At 34.8% G+C, this 19,367-nt stretch overlaps 1 protein-coding gene and 1 long non-coding RNA gene across 2 annotated transcripts in view; one reads left to right on the forward strand and one right to left on the reverse strand.

Moving 5' to 3' along the window:
- Nucleotides 1-19,367, forward strand: part of Dpyd (dihydropyrimidine dehydrogenase) — a 761,982-nt gene that overhangs the window by 462,706 nt on the left and 279,909 nt on the right. The gene's annotated exons all lie outside the window — the stretch shown is intronic.
- LOC125620135 overlaps nucleotides 16,991-19,367 on the reverse strand; it is a 6,934-nt gene continuing 4,557 nt past the window's right edge. Inside the window, exons 2-3 of the long non-coding RNA XR_007351721.1 lie at nucleotides 17,476-17,510; nucleotides 16,991-17,263 (exon numbers count right to left, since the gene is read on the reverse strand). This is a non-coding gene — a long non-coding RNA (uncharacterized LOC125620135). The remainder of the gene's footprint in view (nucleotides 17,264-17,475; nucleotides 17,511-19,367) is intronic.

Consider the following 19,367-nt stretch of genomic DNA (forward strand, 5'->3'; position numbering starts at 1 on the left):
CTTTTTTTTTTTTTTTTTTGGTGGTACTGGAATTGAACCCAGGACCTTTTGCATGTGAGGCAAACATTCTACCAACTGAACTACATACTCAGCCCTGCAATGCTTGCTTTTTAACATGTATCTGAACATACCTAGTTTTCACTTTATCACACCTTGATGTGTGATATTCCCTGTACTTGGACCTGAGTCATTCTTCACCCAACAAATTTCAACTCATCTGTCATTTATCCACTCTCATATCACTTCTCTGTGGGGGCATTCCCTGAAATAGTGAGCTATATTAACTCTTTATTCGTTAATTTGTTTTTTTCTTCATCCAGTCACTCATTTACTTTTCATAGCAACATTTTTCTAGCACTTATCACATTTTGTAGTGATACATCACTTTGTTAGGTTTTTTGAATGTTCCTCTCCTCCACTAAGCTTTGAGCTTCAAGTATGCTATGATCACATCTGATCACTTGAATACTATGTGTGCCAAACCTACTTGAATTCCAGCACATACTAATTGCTCATTACAGAGACATGCTATCCTGTCCTGTGCTTAGAGTCTCTATTGTGACCTGCAGAAACTGGGAAAATGCCAGTGATTTAATAGCATCATGGAAAAATTAAGATATCTGTAATTTAGATCAGAAAAGTAAATTTCAATAAGATTTACTGTGCTTCACTTCTCCTTCAGTTTTCTGTAGTCATGGTATTCTCCTAGGTCAACCTATCAGTCTCTAGATAGCAGTGTACATATTATTAGAGGAAGTCTGCAAATGTGACCTACCCTCCCTAATTCAAAGTCATTTGTCCTCTGAAGCCTTCTTCAGTTATTTCCATCATAAGGGCTAATCATATTATGAAAGTGCTTCCCTTTCATTATAAAACTAAATAATAAATGTACTATTTTGTTTGAAATGTACCCATTTTAGACTGTAAACAATTTCACTTTCAAATATTGATATTTGTGATAATTTTATAATACAGTATAATAATATAAAAATACTTTATACCTTCAGTATAAGTGACTAAGAGACTGTCTGGGCTTTTCTTTTTCTTTAATGTTTATTCATAATTCTACTTATTATTATTGGTTAGGATAATACCCTATCTCTTTCTCCCAGAGGAAACACAAGGTGTAGGAATTAATAGCAATCTCAGGGATATTTTACTCTGCCCCAGCAGACAGGATTAACTCCTACCCCAGTGCTCCTATTCTGTCTTTTTTCTCTTGTCCTGAGGGGCTGGAGTTGTACCCATCCTACTCTTAAACTCTAAGTGTTTCAGGATATCACCTGTCAGCAGTTCTTCCTCCTTCTGTTCTTGGAAACATTCTTCCTACTGGTATTGGCATGGATGGGATCTTCAAAGCAGAAGGAGAAAATTACCCTGGAGATAATAGTCTTTAAAACCCTCAGAGTTGCCTTGCTCTTTGAAATGCGTATTTCCAACTTTCCGAAGAATTGCAATAATCTCCTGTTGGCACCAAGGCGAGGGGCCTGGATCTTACTCAGGCCACAGTATGGTCCACACTGATAAGCAGTTTGTGTCCCAAATCAAGGCACCTACTTTCTTCTAACAAATATTTATTATCAACTGTCTTGCTGTACACTCTTGTAGATACTCTTGTTTGCTGTGGATTAGGCAATAAACAAAAACTAACCCCCCAAAAATCAAAAAACAAAAAAGAAAACACAACAACAATAACAAAAACCCTGTTTCTGAGTTACCTAGAATTTGGGCAACCACTTGTTTCTGTTCTTTGCTCAGAAATCTTAAAGTTGATTCGTTAAGGAGTGCTAGTATGATGTCAAAAATGTTTTCACATTTCTTTAGGGAAGTCTAGTGGGTTTTTATGTAAACAGTCCTTTTCTAACTCTTGGAAACAAGGTCTTAGGTGGCTTACGTAATATTCTGGAGCTAATACAATGACCTGAGTATTGTTATTCTAGACAGTGCTGAGGTATGGACAAATAATAACTCTTAAAGTTATTGCGAGTGTTAAAAGAGTTAATATCTGCCAAATCCTTAAGACTATTACTGCATCCATTTCACAATCAAGAAACTTGGAAAAATTAAGGGGCTTTACCAAGTACACATGCCAGCAGAGATGCCACCTCTGATCCTTAGTCCATCAAACATCAGTCCATGTTGGGTGTTGAAGCCAGAGATAAGTAAAGTGGTCAAGCAATAAATGCCTTCTGTCACATTGCTCACAATCTAAAGGGAGAGAGAAGCAAGCAAGCAGATCCAGACTACCATGAGCAGGTGAGAAATACACAATGTCACATAGGAATTGAGAGTACAAAGTGCCTGCTTGCCACAATGGCTTAGGAACTTCCTGAGGAGGGGGCTTTTGAGCATTACTTTGAAAAATTATGAGAATTTTACCATGTAGCCAGAGGAGGAGCTGGCAGAGGTGGAGTGACACACAGCCCGTGTAAGTATGAGGGAGTATCTTGCAAATGGAAACTATAAATGGCTCAGTACTACTTGAGTGACAAATATAAATGGCAGCATAGTGGGAATGAGGGTTGGAGATATAACCCTAGACAATAGGGCCAAATTAGCAATGGCCATTCATACTTGCATCGGAGTTTCAATTTTACTCCTGAGAAATAGAGAACTACATATATGCAGAAAGAATATATGCTCCCACTTGCATGTTGGGAACATCCCTGAGGGGCCCTGCAGAAACTTGATGGAAGGGAGAGCAAGAATGGAGACAACAAAAACCATTAGCAAGGAATTATATATTAGAAAACTGCGTGGCAGGGTAAGACATCCGTAAGTTGCATCTTATACATAGATTCATTTTGGTTTTTATTCTGGAAAAATGCAAGGTGTGCGCAACATCTTCAGAGAGCTTCTCAGATCACTTTTGTCTCTTCCATAGTGTGTGTATCTAAAAGACACTTGCCCTCTAGCTTTTAATTGGACTTAGTCAGCGTATATCAGAGAGATTGAAAAGGAAGGGCCTGCCACCATGCAGCATCACTGTGAAGTGGCTGTGGGTACCACATTCGAATATTGGTGCTTATTCTAATATCATAATATAATAATGTAAAAATATTTCCTATAACTGATATGAGTGACTGAGAGATTGTCAGGATTTTACTCTTTCTCACCTCCTTTTTCATATCTTGTGGTGATCTGGCTCCTGCAGAGTCCTCCACTTTCCCTTGCAGTTTTCCTACACAAGCCTACAGCTTTTAAGCAGTCCTCTTATTAATCTTTACTCAAATAATCAAAAATTGAGTTTGCTGTCTGTTCCCTCCAGGAATCTGATGAGCATAAAAGAGTAGGGGGAAATAAATATGTATTTTCATATGCTGTTACTGAGGATATAAATCTGTGTACCCTTTCTACAGAAAAGTTTGACCATAGCACTAAAAATGTGGTCCCCCAAAACTCAATAATTAAGATTTTTACTCAATAGATATAATCTCTAATGCATGTGTAGAAAATGTTTATTTTGATATATTTTAATGATAACAAAACAGGAAAAATTTATTCCTATAGAAAATGACTTCACAAGTTTTCGAATAAAGTTCAAGTTGCAAATTTCGAGGAAAATTTTGGAATAAAGTTTTAAGTTGCAATATAATATTATCTTATTTGCATAAAATATGTATGTGGGTTGGTAATGACAGGGGTTCAAGTACTTACTCGCTGACCCACCTCCCCAACACTTTTTATTTTTTATTTTGAGATAGGGTCTTACCTTGAGCATAAAAATATATTTCATAGAGATTAACAACATTAACAGTGTTCACGTTTGTAGAATGGTCCTGGAGGCATATGGTGGGTTAGAGATAGATCCTTACTTTGTCATATTGCATTTTTAAACCTGTTTCATTATATAATCTTTAATAAAAATTACTTCTAATTTTAAAAAATATATTTAAAGTGAGAATATTGCACTTATTTCACAGGATTCTTGTATAACTATATATTCTTGTATAACTAAAGCCATAATGTATCTTACGTAGCTATTAGGTAACAAATCTCTAGGAAGAGGACCTGACCTATTTATAAATAGGGCAATGGAGAAGAAGAGGAATGGTGTTTAGAGTGCAGCAGGAGTTGAAATTGTTAGAGATGGGGACTGTTCAAGTGGCATGACCAGGGCTTACTTGGCATAAGGGGAAGAAACTATTAAAGAATGACTGTGAGTCACTATGCACTTGATGGGTCTATTCACTAAAGCTAAAATGCAACAAGAGATAAAGATGTGTGGAAGGGGATAATGAGTTTGATTTTGGATTCATGGATTTGTTGGTGCTCATTATATCCAGTTGAAGGGGTCTAGAAAGCAATTGCATGAGAAGAAGGCTAATGATCTCATGACAAGTGGACCTGTCTTTACAAATATCATTGTCTGGGATGGGATTCAGGGGAATAAAATTTAAAAATCAATTGATAGTTTCAAGAACCTTTTTTAGAATCCCTACACCTACCTTAAAATTTTGGTTTACTTTTATTATTTCTGTTTTTGTTATGATTTGGATCTGGAATGTCCCTCAAAAGTTCATGTGTTGAAGGCTTAGCTCCCAAATGCAGCAATGTTCAGAGGTGGGGCTTTTGTAAGTGATGTATTAGGAAAACTTTGACCTCACCAGTGGATTAATCCATTGATAGCTGAATGGATACTGGGTGGTGGTGGAAACCCAAGTTGTGGCCTCCTTGGAGGATATAGATCACTGGGGACATGTTCTGGAAGAGTATTTCTTGTTCTGGGCCCCTTACTCTCTTTCTCTGCTTCCTAGCTGCCTTAAGCTGAGCAGGTTTCTTTTGCCACACCCTTCTGCCATGCTGTTCTGCCTCACCTCAAGCCCAAAGCCAAAACCTCTGAAACCATAAGTCACAATAAATCTTTCCTCCATATCTTTATGTCAGGTATTTTGGACACAGTGATACAAAGGTAACACACTATTCTTTTTTTCAGTCCTTTGAGTGAGTGTCATCCCTTCTAGAATTTAGCTAAAATATTTGTCTCTTAATGCCATTTAATCTGCACCAACAATCCAGCAATCTAAGATACTAACATGTACTATACTAATAATGGAACTGAATTTTTTCTTGCTTTCTTCTTGTTATATAATGAATTTTTTGTCCTGGGAAGATTTTCATTATTTTCTATTGCTATATATTTGATTAATATATTAATATTTATAATTTGTACTATTCTTGTCATATCTTCTCTTGGGGAAAAATGAATACTTTTAATGTAAGGAATCATTTTATATCCATCTAATTAGAAATAGAGGTAATTTTCATGAAAAACAATGATACCAACTGTGTTTGACAGAACGCTTCCCAAAGCAGACAGCAGAAATACATACAGTATAGCCACTTCCCATATCTCCCTACAGTTATTAATACTTCATTCATTAAAACATCAGAAATATCTTTACATGTAAGTTATGCTGAAGGAAAAAAAAGGAGAAAATTTATTAAATTATTTACTAAGCCTTTCCAGATTAAAAAAAGTAAATGGATTATGGATCAGTAATGTCAAGATATTCTCCATAGCTTGTCTTTATCAGAATGAGGAATCTTTTTATTAAGGCAGCCAAGAAAGGGTAGATTTATGGATTGAAGGGAGTATGTTTAATATGTCCGTATCCATCTAGATTGACAGTTCTCACAGACATGAATTTCCCCAGAGAGACAGTGTTACTGGTGTCAGTGGATGGCATCATTTACTTCAATGTTCCATTATTAAATTGATAACAAGATAATTCCTTTGCTTCTCAGAGACATGACAGGGTGTACAATGGTTAACACTCTTATTGCATGGGATTTGATGTTCTAGGTAGCTTTTAATAAGAAGTATATTTGTATTTCAATATTGAAAAAAATTGAAGTGAAAACAACAGAGTAAAATAAAATCAAACTCAAGTGTTCCAGGCAATACAATATGTCTATTTAAAGAATATCCTACTCACTATGAGTAACTTTGTTTAATAGAAATGTATTTATTATATTTCCTTCAATCATTCAGCTAACAATTCTGCTGTCCAAAGGTATATATTGTAGTGTGTTATTTGTTGAAATTGAAATTTACATATTTGATTTAGCATATGAATACAAGAAATACACAATAACTTTAGAAAATTATAGAGGCAAAGGAACTAACTAAGATTTGTTGAGTACTTTATGTTGATCACTTAAAAAGAGAGATATAGAAGTAGCAATGGAGATAGGCTTAGAGGTAACAATAGAGAGAGATACAAATAGACAAATAATTAGAAATCCTTTAGAAACTCAACATTTCAGTAAGACAGCTCTCACCAAACCATGTTACAGATGAGGAGGGGACAGACTCAGAGAGCTATAGTAACTTACTTAAGAGATCATGAAACTTACCCAGGGTCCCCAGCTACTGAATATGGAAATACATGCTCTTTCACCACATTATATCACTTCTCTTGTAGCATTTAGGAAAGCATGTTTCTTAGCAGTAGTGAAACAGTAAGCAAACAAAAGAGACAGTAGTCACTATACCTTGCTTTCACTCTTTCCATATACTTCTTAGAAAACTAATTATAGGGTTGGGGTTGTAGCTAAGTGGTAGAGCGCTTGCCTACCATGTATGAGGCACTGGGCTCTATCCTCAGCACCACATAAAAGTAAATAAACAAAATAAATTGTGTCCATATACAACTAAAGAAATTTAAAAAATAAAATTAATTGTGTGTCTATATTACATTTGAGAATAAATGCTGAGAACTAATGGTTAAAAAGAAATCCTTTAGGTTAGAGATAAAGCCAGAGCTGAACTCATGGGGGCTTGAGGAGAACCTTGGAGTTTGGGGTATTACAGAGGGAGTAGATTAATCCTGTCAGCCCACTTATGAGTGAAGCCATATGTTGCCATTTATTTAAAATTTTGTTGTGTTTGCAAATAGCTTTATAGGTCATGGATCCCTAATGATTTCCAGTTAGAATTTTTTTTTTCTGTCTCACTAAATATAATGTGAAGCTTTCTTCCACGGGCAATGCCAGCTGCTGACGACCACAGAAGTGCTTCAAGAGAAGTGATATGTCAGGAGCTTCAAAGAGTTCTAGGGCCTGTTCTGTTGGAATGTTGTTGCTGTATACCTTGGAGCCAAAACAAAATAGTTACAAATGAGGGCAATCCAAACATTTGATATATAATTGATAAAGGAAAATTGGAGAGTAAAGCATATCCTCAGTCATTGATTCTGGAAGAATTTGTCCCATGCAGTCACTGAATGCATTTTCTTCACCTATCCTAAATTATTGCTCTACGTGAACTATTGACAAGACAAGTTTCTGCACCACATTGCATGAATGAAAAGCTCACTCATGTGAATTTATTACTTGTAGGTAAATGGAATGACACAGTGTGAAGTCTTTTCAGGGCTGTAAGGAATTAGATTGCCCTCTTTGTAAAGGAACCTATACGAGACCTGTTTTTCTTGACAAAAAAAAAAGTGGTTTAATACCATATTCTGACAAAATAGGAACAGAAAATCAAGGGTTCTTATGCATCAGATTATTGAATTGCTCTTGCTTATCATTTCTTTCATCTTTTTGATAGTAAGACAGGTGCTATTGAGTAATTGCCATACCTACTATTTAGGAGTACAGCTAATATGTATAAGATACCATGTATAGGAAAACAAAGCATATAAGAAAGAGTCCTCCTCAACAAAGGAGTGTAAAGTTGTACAGACAGTACAAACATAAAATTAACTATTAGTAAAAATGTCATTATTTTATAAAAACCATACCTATCCAAGCAGTAGTGTTACAGGGTAAACACACACATTCACTGTCAAAATTATTTAGGATGAATAGATCAGAAGAAGCTGATTCTTCAAACCAGACTAAAAGCAAAGCCGGCCAAAGGACATCTTGCTCACTGCTAGGAAGCTCAGTAAGACATAGGCTGCAAACTAAAATATTTGCGCTTAGACATGACTCTTGAAATTTCACAGTTACAGACAGTTCAATGGAGAACATAAGCACTTCCACAAATAAGTAAGAAGTAAGTAAGAAGTGGAGTGGAGCAGAGTAATTCCATATGACAAGAATGAACTCTATTAAGGCTATGTTATTTTTTAGCAGTTGAGCATCTTGTACTGATAGTTTAAAAGCCAAGTTAATTTTCCACTTTGATTCTTTTCTGATGCATATCCGAAAAAATGGCACCATGAAACCAACAGCAGGCCAAACCTGTACAAGTCCTTTAATATTTTGAAATGTAGTAACTAATTTGCTTTGAACTTATATTTCACTGGGATTTCTTTAAGACCAAAGTCTAAGATAGGTATAATATCCCATCTATTGAGCTTAAGGGCATCTACAACTGTTTTGCTACTAATGTATTTTGATACAGTGAATCTTTTAACAGAATTACTTATCTAATCAATCAAGGATGGTAACTAACTAGACTAATTATAAAAAAAATTACAATTGAAAAAAAAGCATTAGCTTAGACAGGACAAATATTTAAGGTTAAATTTTCATAGTAATATTTTCCCTCCCAACTTTATTTTAATTTGTATTTTTGTTTTGTTTTGTTTTTCTTTGTTTTGGTTTTTGTTTTATTTCTTTTTGCTGAGTAATTAGAACTTCTTGGTGGCTATTTGAGAGTGGGGTTAATTGGGTAGTTGGTTGAGGGGAAAGTATACATATATATTACTTATCTATAATTTGGGATATGTTATGCATTTAGCAATTGCAGTCAATCTCTCTGGGTTGCCTGACTAGTATCTAATGAGAAATAATAGCTCAAGTTATTAAAATATATTTACAGAAAAGAGGAGAAGAAATTGCTTAGTCTGATTTAAGAGCCATGACTAAGAATACCACCAGTGGGCAAAGAAAAGAATCTCTTGACAGTACCTACCTATTATATTGTAAATTTGCTCTAAATAAACAGCGAAAATCCCCCATCACTTTCAAAGTATACGAAGACAATATTTTGTGCTATCCTGTAGTGATGGTGCTTTACTAGGAAGCCGATGAATTGGGTCATACAAGGTCTGCTATATTTGTATCTCCTTTTCTTCCTCTCTGTCCCTCATTGAACATTTGTCTCAAGAAAGAACAGCATGGTGCCTGAAGAAGCTTCCACTCAGTCTTTACAATCTGCATGCATTCTTTTGTTTGGTAAAAATGTAAGAGGTTTTTGTTTTGCTTTTATACTTTTTTTCCCCCCAGTGCAAGGCCAGGGATCATCTGCCCTTTGTTCTTGGTCATTGAAAAATGACGCATATGGTAAACCTGCTCACTGAATAGGCATTCACCATCATGCATGTGAAAATGCATTAGAAGAATTTATGGGACATGAGGGGACATAGGCTGCATCTGAGAGTAAATCCTTATCATAGGCTTTATGGTATTTTACCAGGATGACGTGTTTGGGGGTGGGTAGGGAAAGGACACCTTTCTGCTCTTTCAATGAATGATAGACCAATTGGAGGTGATTGTAAATAATTCAAAAGGTTCTGAACCAGAATCTGCCTCTTAAATAAAATTAGAATTATTATTCTCAATATTGTGTTTACATTGTTATAATTAATTTAAAAAAACAGTGTTATAGTTTTATAATCATGTTTGAGAATATATAACAATTATAAAAACAGTATTTAATTTCCATCTTGTATTCCTTTCCAACTCTTATTTTGTTTACCTTTACACAATAATTCTTAAGACAAATACATACTTATAAATTTATTTTTAAGCAAATCTTCAAGTTGGCAAATCTTAGATAGTAGGAAAAATGCATATTCTACTCTTAATTTAGAGGACTACACATCCCAGCCATACAACTACTTCATTTTGAAAGGCTACTTTTCTGATTTTTGTTTTGAAAGTTGCAAAGATCATGTAATTATATGTGAGAGAAGGGAGAGAAAAGATTACAAAAGATACCTCATTGTTCCTTAAAAATAGCATTGATGTCAACATCTGGGTACTACAGCATCAAGCTGGGAAGTATGAATGGTAAGAAAAGGATTGTTTAAGAGACCAAAGTGTTTTTTTTTTATTTTTGGGCTCTCAATATATCCTTGTGAAAAAGAATCAAGTTTTAAACTCTGAGAAGGTCTTTTCGGGTCCCCCTTTAATAAAACCTGAAAACGCATTGGTGATAGTCCAACACATCATATTAGAAAAATTGTATGAAATGATTAATTAGACTAAATAAATTTGAGGCTCATTTTCCCTCAGGAGGTTTAATGAAGTATATACAAGTATAGTAAATATTAGTGTATATGTAATGTTTCAGAAATATATACATATACATAAAATTATGAATTGAATACTATTTCTTTATTTTAATTAGATAACATTGCTTTCCGAGTATCTCGATTTAACAGGTAATGTGAATTTAACAGAGATTTCTTATACACTGTGTTTTATTTTTATAGTATGCAAATAAGGAACAAATGCCAACACATTCATTATGCTGTAAAAGTTTATACCAGAAAGATTCCAATCACTTTGAAAAAGGTCCTGTCATTATTTCTATTGTAAATCACTTTGCCAAGAAATATTTTGAACCAAAATTTGTAATAAATGAAACCCTAAGATGATTACAACATGTAGGTGATATCTTTATATCTTTGCTTGACTCCTTTTTTTTTTTTTTTTTTAGTGGTATTGAGGATCAAACCTAGGGTTGCTCTACCACCAAGTTACAACCCCAGTCCTTTTTATTTTTTGAGACAGTGTCTTGCTAAATTGCTGAGGCTGGTCTCCAACTTCCTTCCTCTGCTTCAGCCTCCTGAATTGCTGGGATTGCATTTACTACATGATAAAACATAGGTTTTATTATCTTAGTATTGTTAATCTTTACTCTGAAAAGAGAATTATGGTAGGAAGGGTTTTTTTGTTTTGTTTCGTTTTGTTTTCCTATTGTTGTTTGACAAAGGTCCCATTGTTAGCAGGATTAACAGCTCAAATGGGAGGTGGGAGTGAGTCTATAAAATAGAAAAACTTCCTTGTACAGAAAGTCTGATAGAGGTGAGGGAAATTATGGTGGAGCTCAGAGATGATGAAGAGAGAGGAAGGAGAGCAGAAAAAAAGTGAAGATGTTTCATTTGTTCAGGAGGAGTGCACAGGATCATTGATTTTTGTCATCCACATGGTTTTACTCAGCTCCTTCTCTGTGCCTGGCTCAGGATGGGCACTGAAGATATAATGCTGAAGGAGATGATTTCATGGGTAGAGAGGCAGTGAACAAGTACCTGTAGAAGTGCAGGAGCAGTGGAAATCCTGTCTCATACAGACCCTGAGTTGGAAAAGAAGCTTTAGGTTTGTGGTATAGAATGTGTGACTTTTATTCTTCTCGGGTAAAGGGAATAACTCCTAATTTAAACCCCACTATTTGTGCTTTCCTTGCCCAACATTGCAAAGGGTCCCAGCTTAGTATTCTACTCTTAAAGCAACATCTGTTTGCAATAGTGTCTCCCTATGGGTCTTTCCACATCAGGAAGGTTCAAATGTCTGGGGTAATTATCCTTAGAAAATTTGTAGACAAAGAAACAATTTAATAAAAGTGTGTATTAGATCTAATTGGATTTCCTCACAGTTTAACTTAGTCTAAAATAGCTTTAAATTATCTATACAATGTGAATCTATCTACAAAATTCTCTTCTGCAGATCGACATCATTTTAAACTGCATTAATTTACAAATATAATATGCTTACAACATGACACTACAGAAGAATCAATAGAACATATAAAGATGACCGTGAGTCATGGTGCATTTTGTACTCCCAGCTGCTCAGGAGGCTGAGGCAGAAGGATTGCAGGTTCAAAGGCAGCCTCAACAACATAGTGAGGCTGTAAGCTACCTAGTGAGACCCTGTGTCAAAATAAAAATTAAAAAGGGCTGGAGATGTGGCTCAGTGGTTAAATGCCCTTGGGTTCAAGTCCCAGTACTAAAACAAAAGAACATAGAACATAAAAAGATGATTAAAAATGATTCTTTCTGTTCTTTAAAATGACATATATTTAAGTATTATCTATGGATGTTTAAACCAAAGTATTCTGTTATTTCAAAATGTAGAAAAAAGGCAAACCTAAATATGACAGTTATCTTAGTTAGAAAAATAATAACTGAATTTCATTGAAAAGTCATTTGTATATAATGCAATTCCCAAAACAATCTCTATGAAATAAGTACAACTAACCAAATTATTCCCATTTTATAGATCAGGTAGCTTATTCAGGAAGACATTTAAATGGTATGTCAGTATTCAGATATTCATTTAAGACGTATTTATTGGGCATCTGCTGCATATTAGCATGCTTTCTTACTCTAGTGGTGCTTCCATCCCAACTGCAGAGAGAGAGAAAGACAATAAATACAAATACATTTAATAAGGAAGTGACATAATAGAAAATGCCATGAAAAGGAAAATAGAGCTTGAATATGGCACTGTTTTCTTCTTCTTCTTTTCCTTCTTTTTCTGGAGGTTGAATCCAGGGGCAATTTACCACTTAGCCACACCAACCCCCAGCCCTTTTATCTTATTTTGAGATAGGGTCTCACTAAGGTGCCAAACTAGCAATCCTCCTGCCTTAGCCTCCCAAGTTGCTGGGATTACAGGGGAGCACCACTGCACCCAGCCACTCTGTTCTTAAAAGAGCAGCTCACAAGAGAAACTAGTCAACCAGAATCTAACTGGCTGGAGATTGTTATCAGAGACTAATGTATATGGGGGGAAGGAAATGCCCAATATCAGCCCATACTATTTGTCCCTGTGGAGAGAAGGGAAACACCTAACTCCAGACCAATCTAGTCATCCTGTCTCACCTGAGCTAAGAGAAAGAAAAGTCAGAAACCCCTGCAGTTCAGGGGACTGGGATCACCAAGAAAACAAGACTTCATCACAGGACTGAAACTGCTTCTCCTTCCCCACATCTCATGGTCACATTACTAAAGGTCTGTTTACAGAAGTTCCTTTTATGTGGTACATCATGTCTGGCTATCAGTTAAAAAAAAATACTATTTAAAGAAATAAAGTACATATCAGACATGGCAAAAATGTTGAAATTATCAGACTGGAATTTAAAACAACTATGATTAATACTAAGGACTCTATTGGATAAAGTAGCATTCAGGAAGAGATGGGCAATATAAGCAGAGGGACATATCTTAAGGAAAAACAGAAAAGAAAACTCAGAGCAGACATGAAGAAGGCCTTGAAGAGCTTATTAGTATGTGGTCACAATTGAGAAAAGAATGTCTGGGATTGTGGCTATATCAACAGAGACTTTGAAAATAGAAAAGCAAAAAGGACAATTTAAAAACAAAACAGAATAGATGATCCAAGGACTGTGGGACAACTACAGTGTAAATGTGCACACTGGGAATAGCAGAAAGAGAAAGGAAGGAAGATAATAGTTATTTGAAACAATAGTGACTGAAACTTTTACCAAATTAATATTATATACCAAACCACAGACCCAGAAATCTCAGAGACTATGAAGCTGGATAAATGCTTCAAGAAACTACACACAGGCATATAATTTAAAGAAAAAAAAATCAAAGATTAAGAAATCATAAAAGAAGCCAGAAGGAAAACACCCTACCTGTAGAGGAACAAAGATGAGTTACATCCAACTTCTAAAAAATATAAGTAAGAAGAAGGTAGAGCAAAATAATTTATAGAGTATTGAGAGAACAACAACAACAAAAAAACCCCACCAGTGTCTAATTCTTCATAAATTATCTTTCAAAAGTGGAGAAAAAAACACTTTGACAGACAAATATTGAGAGAATTTGCATTAAAAGAAGAAGAAGAACTGAAGGTAAAATAAGACCTTTTAATTTTTTAATTTTCAGTTGTTTGACTATGACAGTTTGTTCAAAATAATCACAACAATGTATTTGATTGGGCTTATTATATGTATGTGTATATGTGTATATGCACATATATGCCAATATATAAAGGAAACAATAGCAACAATATAATGGAAGGAGGGAGAATTAGAATTATTTTGTTATTATAGAATTCATATATTTTTGTTATTATATAAAATTAAATAATTATTTTAATAATTATTTTGTTATTATATAGAAACCATGAAGTGATTTAATATTATTTGACAGTGGACTTGGATTAATTGTAAATGTATATTGCAAATTCTAGGGAAACTCCGAAAATACACAAAACAGAAAATAACACAGTTGATCATGTTAAGAAAGTAAAGAAAGTGAAATCATAAAATGCTCAGTTAAAATCACAAAAAGCAGGGGGAAAAATGTAGAAGCCAAAAGTAGCACAAAGAACAAGGACAAGAAATAGAAAACAGAAACACATATGGTTGACATTTACTAGCTCTATCATTAATCACTTTGAACATCAAGGATCTAAATGCACCAATTTAAAGATGGAGGTTAGCAGAGTGAATCAAAAAGCAAGTGTTGCTTTGTGTTGCATAGCATGTTAGCTATGTGTTGCATACTAGAAACCACTTTCAATGTAAAAACACTCCTAGGTTAAAAATAAATGAATAGACAAAAATATACCATGCTAATACTAAAGAAAGCAAAAGAACTGCATTAATTTCAGACCTTCCAGGCATCAAGACAAAGAAAGTTATCAGAAACAGAAAAAGACATTGCATAAGAAATGAATCGATTCTCCAAGAATTGATTGTAACAATCCTTGATATGTATGCAACTAACAACAGAACATCAAACTGCGAAGCAAAAACCAGTAGAACAACAGAGAGAAATAGACGAATCCACCTTCATAGTTGGAGACTTCCAACACTTATCTGTTGGAAATGGACAGACCTAGCAGGAAAAAATCAGTGAGAACATAGTTGAACTCAACTTCACCATCAATCAGCTGTATATAATTTGACATCTTCAGACTACTTTATCCAACAACAGCAGAATATACATTCTTCTCAAGTACACATGGAACATTTACCAAATTAGAACATATTCTTAGCTATAAAACACACATTACAATTTAAAAAACTAAAAATTATAGAGCGTCTTCTATCAGACCACAATGGAAATAAATTAGATAGCAGTAACAGAATAATAACTGGAAAACCCAAGATACTTTAATGGAGATTAAAGAACACCTCTCTAAGTAAGACACAGGTTTAAAAAGAACTCTCAGAAGAAATTAGATAATATTGTAAACTAAATGAAAATTTAAAAAAACAACTTATCAAAATTTGTGGGATGTAGTAAAAGCAGTGTCTAGAGGGAAACTTATAGCATTGCATGTATATATTAGAAAAGAAAAAAATTAATAATCTACATTTATACCATAGGAAATTAGAAAAAGAAAATTTAAGGAATAGGAGAAGAAATCAGCAATAATTATGGCAGATATCAGTGACAGGAAAGTGGAAATCAATAGAGAAAATCAGAGAAACCAAAACCAGTTCTTGAAGAGGTCAATAAAATTAATAAACCTCTAATAAGGAAAAAGAAAAAGAGAGGACCAAAATTAGTAATAATAGAATTCAAAGACGGCACACCACTACAGAGCCCACAAACATCAAAATGGCAATAAGAGAATACTTTGAAGAACTGTATGTCTACAAATTTGATAACCTGCATGCAGTGAACCAATTTTTTGAAAGCAAAAATTCACCTACAAATAAATAAACAATATTAATAGACCTATATCTATTAAAGAAATTGAATGAATAATTAATATCCGTTCAAAAGAGAGACAACTAGGATATTAGGGCTCTATCTGAAGTGTGAGGAGTAAAAATTTGTTCTCATGATGTAGGCTCCCTATTTACCTCTCTTATTGTTTCTCTTGCTGAGAAAAAACTTTTTAGTTTGAGTAAGTCCCATTTGTCGATTCTTGTTATTAACTCTTGTGCTATGGGTGTCCTATTGAGGAATTTGGAGCCCGACCCNGAGAGAGAGAGAGAGAGAGAGAGAGAGAGAGAGAGAGAGAAGAGTTATGGTCATCTGTGTGTGTTACTATGTATTCTCCTTGGTAGTATCATATATGCAATGTTGACTGCAGCAAGTACTATAGTCTTCATAGGCATGAAGCAGAGAGTTAAAAAATAATACCAACAGCCTATCCTTCCTTCTGTAGACATTGATCACATGTACACAAAGTAATAGGCAATGTTGAACCAAATGATAAGAAACCAAATGTGAACAAAAATTAAGATTCTCCCATTGAGTGGAATAAGGGAATATATGGAACAAATAAACACCTATCTATGCAAAACACTGTGACAAGAACGGAGTAGAGGGAGACGTGCCACACTGTGATACCCAGTGGATTAAAGACTCTGTCTCCAAGATTATTGAGAGTGGTATGGTATAAGTTAGCTATGAGTTAGACCTGGAAGAGTGGATAGGAGACATACTGTAGGTATGGTAGGGTGGTACAAGAAGGACCGGAATGGGGTAAAGAATGGAAGCCTTAAAGTACACATGGTAGGAAGTATCTGTAGGGGGTTCAGTTTGAAGTGTCAAGATAAGGGGCAGAATGATGACTTGAGGTCAGATGATGAAGGTCCATCACTGGGCTATCTTTAGTCCTTGTGGTTAGGAGACAGTGTCTTCTTTCAGGATCTCAGTTACTAATTCTTACCTCTGATTTATGATTTCCTAGGCATATCCATCTGCCTGTGCTTAAATGCTATTCACATATCTACTGTGAAATGACCCATTGGTTAAGAACATATGAATGAGGTCAGCCTCTAAGAATCGGCATAATAAAAATTGGCATATATTGAATAAAATTCACCATCTTTAAAAGTAAATCCATGTTTTCTGTAAATGTATGATTAAAAAGCACAAAAATAATTATTCAAAGCCAAAGTATTATACTCAGTTAATTCAAGTTTTATTTGTATTCTTATTAGCATACAACTGTGAACAGTTATTTTAAATCTTGAAATATATTTTTCTTCCCTGTCTGTAAAAGGGAGCTAATAATTTCTCTGCTGAGTTGTTCTAAAGATTGGAAAGAATGTGAAATGCTACCTGCAGTGCTTAGCACATGTAAATTGTGTTCGTTCTTACTGCTGTATTTACTGAAAGAAGCATCAGCTAGCTTTTGCTGCATAACAAACAAACAAAAAACAAGTTTAGGAATGAAACAACTATTAATTTATTCACAGTAATAATTTGCTTAACTGGGCTCAGTCACAAGGATCTTCTGGTCTCAGGTTGTCTTGCTGCATGTATAATCAAGTCCTAGGCAGGTTGGAACTGGGACTGGATGACTCATCTCTGTGCCACGTGGTCTCCCAGTAGCCTTGGTGAGTTTGTTTGCATGGCTAAGTAGGATTTAAAGAGAATAAGCAGATGAGTCCCAAATCTCTTGAAGCCTTGATTTGGCACTGGCATACATCAATTCTGTCACGTTCTATTGGTTAAAACAACTCACAAAGGCAGCCCAACCCAAGGGTTGGGTAAATAAACTGCTTCTTGGTGACAGTAGCTGGAAAAGGGCTTGGGTACAGGGAGCAAACTCCGCTTTTCAACTTACCACAAGAGGTTTGGGGATGCAAGATCTGCTAGAATCTGTAATGTAAATTGAAAGGATAGGAAATCAATATGGCATAGTCATGATATAGTAGAGAAGAACTAGGAATCAAAAGATACGAGCTTAATCCCTGCCTCTGCCATTGATTAATTTGACCCTTGTAAAGTAACTTAAATTATCTATGCCTCATTATCCTTAGTAAAGGGGTCTCTAATTCATGGTTATTGTGGGAAATTCTTAGTAACAGGGTCCCTAATTCATGGTTATTGTGGGAAATAAAGGAGATAATGTATATGAAAATGTGTATTCAAGCACAAATATAGCAACAACTATAGTGAGTTATTATTCTTTGATATAAATTAAACTATATATTATATGAGATTCTCAAACCCCTTACCTTGCACTCCTGTCTGTCCTTTCATCTTTGTAATGTAGAAAAAGAATTATATTTAGATATTGAAATTTGTAATAAAAGTGTTCACTCCTTGCAATCCCTTCTCAGCTACCTAATTTAGTACTCCTTTGAGGTCAAGAATTTTTTAAGTCCCAACTACAGACAAGGTATGTTACTAGATGTTAGAGGTGTATAGATATAAACCCCCACCCCATCCCAGAACCAAAGTCATCTTTTAAAAAATATGTAAACAAAATTAAACATAACAAATAGTATAACAGAGAAATACAGAGGATACCAAAGGATCTCAGAAAAGAAGTCCTAAAACAGTCAGGGGGCTGGATCCCTTTTCCTTCCTTCTTTCTTTTTTTTTTTCTTTTTTGCTAATCAATTTCAAATAGAAGATAGCCATAGGTGATTTCAGAATCATTTGTGTCACTTATGTATGTTTGGTGTCTTCCCTGATTCACACAGGTAAGCATAATCATCCTTGCCTTTTTGTGATCACTATGCTATGGTTAGTGTGAGTGTAATTATTCTTGTATCCAGTTTATGTGTGTCTCCTTTATTATACATATGCTCCTACAGTGCAGAAACCATTCCCTATTATTCAGACCAAAGGAATAGATACTTGGTCAAGAGAATGCAGAATGCATATTACATTCCAGAAGCAAAGTCATTCATTGTGGTCAGAGTAAACTTTGCATTGTGGTCTTGCATAGCCTATTAAAGAGACATATTTTATTAGGAAATTGAATTGGAAGCACATTGTGATTAGAGTCTACTTGTCTCTTTAGGAGGATCTGGTAGATTGCATAAGTGAATTCAGAGATGGGACCGCCCATAAGAAAGCTTTTGTTGTAATCAAGATGAGCAATGGTGAAGAGCTAAACTGAGACAGTTGTGGTAGAGAGTCAAAAACATTTGCAAGAGATATTTGGGAAGTAGATTAGAGCCTTACTGCTCCAACTGGTTTGCATGTTAACATCACCTAGAGATTCTTGAAAAACTCTGAGGCAAATTTATTCAGAATCTTTGGGATTATTTTTTAACTATGTAATTTAAATGCTCAATCAAGTTTGAGAACCAATGGACTGGAGAATACTTAGTAAATAATTGGATATGGATGATAAGACAGAGATAAAGATAGGAAATATCCTTCCATTTTTCTCATCTGGAACAAAAAGGTGGTGCTTAGATGTATTTAGGGTAGAACAAATTCAGAGTGGAGAAATTTAAGTTTGTTTTTTGAGAAATTGAATTTAGGAACTAGAAGTTAGTTGGATATGCAGTTCTTGTACTTGGGAGAAAGAAGCAGATCACACAGTTTATGAATTTTCTGCATGTGTTTAGTATTGGAAATCATTCTAAGTCTGATACATAAGGATTGTGTATAAAGTAAAATGAACAGGGAACCATGTGCAGACCCTGGGGGACATCAACAGGTAAGAGATGAACAGAGGAGGGAAAAGGTACAAAAAAAAAAAAAAAAAAAAAAAAA

The sequence above is a fragment of the Marmota marmota genome, unplaced genomic scaffold, assembly GCF_001458135.2.
Source record: "Marmota marmota marmota unplaced genomic scaffold, marMar, whole genome shotgun sequence".
Classification (NCBI taxonomy): Eukaryota; Metazoa; Chordata; class Mammalia; order Rodentia; family Sciuridae; genus Marmota; species Marmota marmota.